This window comes from Lipotes vexillifer, unplaced genomic scaffold, assembly GCF_000442215.2.
Source record: "Lipotes vexillifer unplaced genomic scaffold, Lipotes_vexillifer_v1.1 scaffold788, whole genome shotgun sequence".
Taxonomy (NCBI): domain Eukaryota; kingdom Metazoa; phylum Chordata; class Mammalia; order Artiodactyla; family Lipotidae; genus Lipotes; species Lipotes vexillifer.
The window spans coordinates 233,671-241,566 of NW_006791862.1; the positions used below are offsets into that span (position 1 = coordinate 233,671).

A 7,896-nucleotide genomic window follows, 5' to 3' on the forward strand; every position below is an offset into this window, starting at 1 on the left:
CTGCATCGGCAGGCGGACTCCCAACCACTGCGCCACCAGGGAAGCCCTTAACATTCATTTACAGTTCATTTTTTCTTTAGTCTGAGAGTATATAGCAAAAAATATCATATTCTAAAGTTACTTGGTTTGAGTTAGTTTTCCCTCCCACATAAAAACATGTGCTTTTCAATGTGTTTATATTATTCATTTAAAACCATTAGGTTGATTTGTTTGTGCTCCATTTTTAGGCTTTCCCCCTATTTGTGTGTGTGTGTGTGTGTTTTACTTAATATATGAATTATTAACATGGATCCAAAAGACAGAACTATATAAAAAGGAGTATTCAAGAGAAATGTCACTTTCTACCTTCTACTTACCCTTTCAGCTCATCCCCACCCACCTCCTGTAAGTAACAGTAATCTCATTAATTTCTGGTTTATCCTTCCTGGTTTGCTTTTTGGTCAAAATGCAGGCACTTGTGTATTTTTCTCACTTCCCTTTTTTTCTTACACAAAAGGTAGCATACTACAGATACTCTTTTGTACTTTGCTTTTTTTCACTAAACAGTATATCCTAGAAATTATTCCTTATCAGTTTGCAAACGTCTTCTTCATTCTTTTTTACAGATGTGTAGTGCTCGATTATGTGCTTGTACTATAGTTTATTCAACCTCTCTCCTCTACATGGGCATTTAGGTTGTGTCCCTTATTTTGCAAATACAAACAGTGCTGCAATAATTAACCTCGTGCATATGTACTTTCATATTGTTGGAGGTGTATATTTAGGTGTATATCTACTTCTACTTCTTAGAAGTAGAATTACTGGGCCCAAAGTGGACACTTTTGAAGTTTTTTAGATGCCTAATAAGGTTTTAATATAGAGATTTAAAATACATCTGTGATAATATTTATTACATATTTGTTTACATAGGTATTTTGTTTTAGATTTTGAGTTACCAGACTTTCGTATCTTAACAAGTGTGTTCTGGTAATTATAAGCAATTGAATAACAAAATTCTTCCAAGTAGTTTTAGATTTTGCATGTATTTATTTAGTTAGATTTTAGCTCTGAGAGTAATGATGTGCAAAAATAATGGGGTGGGGGAGGAATCCCTTAGATCTGAAAAACAATACTTATATAAGGATGGATCACATTCTGCCTGTGGGAATGATCAGGGACATAATATTTTTACATCTCTAAGGAGGAGGTATTTCCTCCCAACAGAGTTGATGATCTGAAGTCACTGGAAACATGATGAATAGTAAAAGGAGCTGGTCTGCTGGTGCTACAGGGCTGGTTAATTATACTGTAAATCATGCGAACACCGACATGTTGAACAAAAAGCTTCTCTAGACATCTTTTCCTTCTCACTAAAAGAACAGTTCTTTAAAGAAATAGGCAGATTGGTAATTCTCTTAGACTGAGGATGTACAAAAATGCTGGCATTTAGCCCTACAGAGACAGAGAAGCTATTTATGGCTTTGAAGTCTGTAAGGCATTTAAAAAATGCTTTGTAAATATGCTTTGACACTCTTGATTAAGCATTGGAGGAGTAAGGACAACTAACTCCCATCTCTACCGTCTATAATCAGTATAATAACATTATTCTGGAGTTTTATTATTTGTGTCTTTCATTTGGGAGTCTTCCTTTATATAGAGTCCAGGATTCATCAATAATTCTCTACCCCTTAGAAAGGTAACTATTTCATTTGGAAACCTTTGTGGGCTTTGGGCTTTCACAGATGGAGATCAAAGATAGAAATTAGTCCTCTGCTCCACTGCTGACCAATCCTGTCAACAGAACCTCCCTGTCCCCTTGTTTTTTCCACTGTAAAAGGAAAAGAATCTCTCTGTGGCACAGATATTGATATTTTACCACATTTGCTTTCTCATTTATACTTTATTGTATTAACATAGCATCTGCAAGATTTCTCCACTGTAAATTTGCTCTTTTCCTCTTTGTAATTAATAAATACCTTGTGGGACATACTTTGTGAATATGTAAATATCCTGTTTCTTATAGGTGGTGAAGAGTTTCAGGAAGAGGCCTCAAATTCACAATAGGGGTCCTCACTAGATCTCCCTAAATACAGTATTATTTAAATCACGTCAATCCAAACAGTCTATACCCAAAGAAAACCACAAAGTTTCATTTGTTACTGCTATAATTTTGGCATCAATAATACGAGGCCATGCAGCCTTGCTTAAAGACCTCAAATTTTGGAATCATACAGATTGAGTTCAAAATACAGCATGGATACTTACTACCTGGATGACTTGAGAGGCAAGTGACTTAATGTCTTTGAGCTTCAGCTTCTTCCTCAAAAAAACGAGAATAATTATCAATTGCACGGAGTTGGTATGAGAGTTCAGTGAGCTCATATAATATGAAAGGCACTCTGAACTGTATGTGGCACACAGTAGGTACCAATAAATGGTAGCTATTAATAAATAATAATGAGGATATTATTTTGGTTAGTTTTGAACCCCGGTGACATTTCTTTTTTTGGATGGAGACCTGCTGCCATATTATACCCTGTACTGTTGATCCAGCCTTAGGTCAGAGCGGATTTAAAAACAAAAGGATATCCTTCCCTGTAAATTCTCCCCGGGTAGTTTAATTGTGTGGTCTATGGACCCAGAGTTTATGCCAACTCTTTACTTCAGAGTGGACTGTCCACTTAAGAGTTTAGTAAGATGATTCCAGAGCCCTTTATTCCGACAAGACTGGAGTGCCACCGTGAGGTCAGCTTTGGTCCTGGCGATGTTTACTTGAATTCTGTCCTGATTACAAGCATATTTGAGTGGTTACATTTATATTGCCTTAAAGTTCCATTAAAGCCTGAAAAGAACATGTTATACTTTTGACTCTTAACATTTTGTACATTGGACTCTTGATGGCAAAAACAGAAATGTACAAAAAGTGTAAGAATCTGGATTCCTTAAGTACTTGATTTGGATTTCTAAAGTACAAGAGTATGGGTAAGGCTTGAGAATTTGATATTGAAAACTTAGCCCCAGGGAAAGTGAGATTTTTGTCTGTGTGAATGGCTGCTGTGTTTGTTATCTATAGCCAATCACTCTCTCCTCAACTTATTTTTAATTAAGACCCTGAAGCTGTGATCTAGAAGTTTCTAGCTCCCTTTGCAAAGAAATAATTCCTATTTCCAAATGACCATTAGAAACTCCACTCAGGTGTTCCACAGAAATCTCAAACTCAGACCTTCTCAAAATTAAACTTTATTATGTTGTTCTCACACTATCCTAGCCCTCCAATATTCCCCATCCCCATAAAAAGAGGCCCCCTCACCCAGTCACCAAAGTTTGAGACCTGGGAGCTACCTTAGGCTTCTCTCTCTCCGTCTTCCTACATCTAATCACTAAGGGAGTGCTATCAACGTCACCACCTTAATGTCCTTTAGATCTGCTCCTTTCTCCTCTTCCCTTTTGCTACTGCCTTCTTCCCTCACTAAACTACTACCGTGATATTCTTCTGGTTTCCCTGACTCCAGGCTTGCCTCCCTTCCATGTTGCTGCTAGAGTGATCTTTTAAAATTAAAAAGCTGTTTATATCACTAACTTGACATCCTTTAATGGCTCTCAATGCCTACAAGATCAAGTCCAAGCTCTTTGGCGTACCCATAAGGTGTACAGGAGCTAGTCCTTACCCACCTGTCTGATTCCACCTCTTGCTGCATCATCCACTTCAGGTTTTGTTGAACCACTAATAGATCCCCAAACACAACAGGCATTTTCTTTTTTTTTTTTTTTTTTTTTTTTTCTTTTTTGGCTGTGCTAGGTCTTCGTTGCTATGGGTGGGTTTTCTCTAGTTGTGGCGAGCGGGGAATACTCTGCGCTGCAGTGTGCGGGCTTCTCATTGCAGTGGCTTCTCTTGTTGCGGAGCACGGGCTCTAGGCGTGCGGGCTTCAGTAGTTGTGGCATGTGGGCTCAGTAGTTGTGGCTCACAGGCTCAGTAGTTGTGGCACACGGGCTTAGTTGCTCCGTGGCATGTGGGATCTTCCCGGAGGACCAGGGCTCGAAGCCATGTCCACTGCATTGGCTGGCAAATTCTTAACCCCTGCGCCACCAGGAAGTCCCACAATAGGCATTTTCATACCCTCTTACATTTGTTGCTACTGTTCCCTTTATTTAAAAGAGGCTTGCCCGTCTTGTCTAATTTGCCAGCATCATTTTTTAAGGGTTTGCATGCTTTATTTCCTCTACAAACCTTTCCTAACTTCCTACAAAGCCCATCCCATCCTACCACCACTGAGCAAACACTCCCTTACCTCCTATAACTTATACAGTGCTTAGGGAATTTTCTTGCTCTGTTTGAAAACAGACTCTAACAGACTTTAGTCCCTATCCTTAGCAGACTTTAAGCTACTTGAGAGCAAGGACTGTGTCTATCTCTGCATCTCTAGGCCCAAGTCCACGCCGATCACACTGTGAAAACAATGCCAAAGTTTGTTGAATGAGAAGCAGGGAGTGGAAGAGAAAAAGATTTTCAAAAACATACTTTTAGGACATGAAGTGATCACTCTGTCCATAACAACAAGATATCCCAACCAGCTCCCACTGCAGCATTATACAAAATTTGTGTTCTCACTTGCTACAGTTGAGAAACCATGTGTGTCTCCCAGTCAGACCATACTGGTTTTTGGAGAAATTCCACTTATACAAAACCATGATTCAATTTCCTCACCACTTTTATTGACGATGGTTTTTAATTGTTTTGCTTTGTTTTTTTCCCAAGAGGAAATGGTCCTTTAATGAGTCAGCTGGACATTGTCAAGGTAGAAAATGATATCAGTCTGACAGTTTCATTTGACTTCATTCGCTCATTCAGCCAAAATTTATTACAAAGCACCAAGCAAAAGATATAGGTCCTTTCCTAAATCCACAAGGTTGGCAGTTTCAGGAATCTTTGTCTATTTTATTTCACTTCATTAATTCAACAAGATTTATTGACCACTTAACTATGAAACAGTATCCATGCTAGGCCAACATAATATGAAGATATATGAGATAGAGGCCCAGCCCTCAAAAAGCTTAAAGTCTGGTATGTGACCGATGTGGAAAACAAAATTACAATGCAACAGGAAAAGAGCTAAAAATAGAGGCATTTACAAAGTGGCATGAAAACTCAAAGAGAGAAGAGGGACTATGTCAAGGAGGGGACATTCAGGGTAAGCTTCAGAGGAGAGAACATATGAACTGAATTTTTTTTAAATAAATTTATTTTTGGCTGCATTGGGTCTTCGTTGCTGCATGTGGCTTTCTTTAGTTGCGTCGAGCAGGGGCTGCTCTTCCTTGCGGTGCATGGGCTTCTCATTGCAGTGGCTTCTCTTGTTGCAGAGCAGGGCTCTAGGTGCGTGGGCTTCAGTAGTTGTGGCATGAAGGCTCAGTAGTTGAGGCTCGCGGGCTCTAGAGCACAGGCTCAGTAGTTGTGGCTCACGGGCTTAGCTGCCCCGCAGCATGTGGGATCTTCCCAGACCAGGGCTCAAACCTGTGTCCCCTGCATTGGCAGGTGGGTTCTTAACCACTGCGCCACCAGGGAAGCCCCAGAATTTTTTTTTTTTATTGAGGTATAGCTGATTTACAATGTTTCAGGTGTACAGTAAAGTGATTCAGTTATACATATATATATTCTCTTTCAGATTCATTTCCATTATAAGTTATTACAAGATATCAAATATAGTTCCCTGTGCTCTACAGTAGGTCCTTGTTGTTTACCTATTTTATATATAGTACGGTGTATCTGTTAATCCCAAATTCCCAATTTCTCTGCCCCCCCTTACCCTTTTGGTAACCATAAATCATATAAACTGAATTTCAAAGAATATAAGGCATTTGCCAGAGAGGAAAAAGAGAGAGGACATTCCAAGAAGAAAGAAAAACATGTACAAAGGTTCAGAGTTAGAAGAAGCAAAGGCAAAATCAGATGATAAAATTAAAGCTTACAGAGGATAAGTAACTTGCCTAAGATCACACAACTGGTAAGTAAAAGGGTTGGGGGCAGTTGAACTCAAGCTGAAGTTATTTATGGGAGTGTGTCATGTGTCCTGAGAGAGTTGAGAATCACTGCTAAGGGTCTGGCGTACAAGTCACAGGAGCTCGGACTACACTCAGTAGACAGTGGAAAATCATGAGAAATTTTTAAGCAGAGAAGCAACATAGTCTCATCTGGGCTTTAGAAAGATAATTCTAGCAGTGATTCTTAATCCTGAGTGCAATTAGATTCACTTGAGAAGCTTTCAAAAATTACAGGCCAGAGAGCTCCTCCAGAACAATGAAACCAGGATTTCTGGGGGTTGGACCAAGTTTTCTTTTGTTTTTTAAGTTTCTCAGAGGATTCTAAAGTGCTGTTAAGGCCAAGAACTATTGCTCTAGGAGAATGGACTGCAAGGAAGAAAAGGACTAATATTTATTAAGCACCTATTGTGTTTGAGATTTTGTTCCAAAAGCTTTATACAATAACACACACAAATATATATAATACGTATTTCTAATATGGATAAATGTAGATAGATAGATAGAATCCTAAGCCAATTCCCACCATTTTGATCTCTGTGTGGGGAACCAGTGTTACTCCTAGACTTCAAGGTAGGATTATAGGATATTATAATCCTATAATCCCCATTTTACCAGTGAGGAAATTGAGGCACAGAACAGTGAAATAACCTGCCTACAGTGGTCAAATTATTAAATGATACAACTGGATTCACACATAAGTCTTTCTGACACCCAAAACCCATGCTTTTTCCATTATACACCATTGCCCTATGAGCCCAGCTTAATGCTGATAACAATCCTGCTGTAGGTATCATAATCCTCATTTTACAAATGAGGAAATTAGACCAAGAGAGGTTAATTTGACCAGGTCACAGCTGACAGGTGGAGAGGCTGGGAGGAATTTAAACTCAGACTTGTTTTACTCTAACTATATGCTTATGAAAGTAAAATAGAGGACATATTCAACACTCCATACAAGTCTTTCCTCTGAAAGAAGGGAAGCAAGTTGGATTATTAATCTAACCCAGAGTATTATTCTGAATAAGACTCTGCCATTCCAAGCGATTTTCCCCTTCCTTCTTGGGTTTCAGGAGGTCAAATCTCTGTTGAACTATCAATCCCAGGGGCCCTTTTTGAGGCGGGAGAGAGCGCACAAGGAGTTCTGCCATATAATCCTCTATCATATTTACCTGAAAATACTTGAACCCCGGCTAAAGCCAGCAATACAACTTCTTCACACCCTTATCTAAGTAGCTGAATCATATGCTGATTAGTCTCTTTTTTAATTCATTGTTTCCAACTCAAATGAGCATTCACTCCCATCGGTATTATTGCTTTTTCCTATAAGTTCATTTTCCCACTCTTTGAGGATGTTATTTCATATAATTTCTTCCCTCCTCAGCCCTCCAACACTCCCTGACAAAATCTCATCTCACGCCCATCCCATTATTTTCTCCCTTCTCTGTTACATCAACAATTTCCATCTTTTCACTGGACCATTCCTTGCAATTTACAAATATTCCCTAGCACCCATTCTTAAAAACATCAAAAACAAAAAGCAAAACCCCAGACGCCTGGAGACCTTCTCAGACAGCGGAGCCCGAGCTCGGAAGAGTCCCCAGCGCTTGCCAGCCCGCGCCCCGTCCGCACTCCTCCGCCCCGCCCCACCATGGCCCAGGGTCCGGGCCTCGCGCTGCTTTCGCCGTCGCTGCTGCCACCGCTCCTACTACTGGCGGCGGTGATCGACCACGCGGCCGCGCAGGACAACTGCACGTGCCCCACCAGCAAGATGACCGTGTGCGACCGGAGCGGCCCGGGTGGCCGCTGCCAGTGCCGCGTGCTCGGCTCGGGCCTGGAGGTCGACTGCTCCACGCTCACATCCAAGGGCCTGCTGCGCAAGGC

General features: G+C 40.4%; 1 pseudogene; it reads left to right on the forward strand.

The window, feature by feature from the left end:
• Positions 1-7,663: 7,663 nt before the first annotated feature.
• The window catches only part of LOC103090077 (tumor-associated calcium signal transducer 2 pseudogene), a 995-nt pseudogene continuing 762 nt past the window's right edge, over positions 7,664-7,896 (forward strand).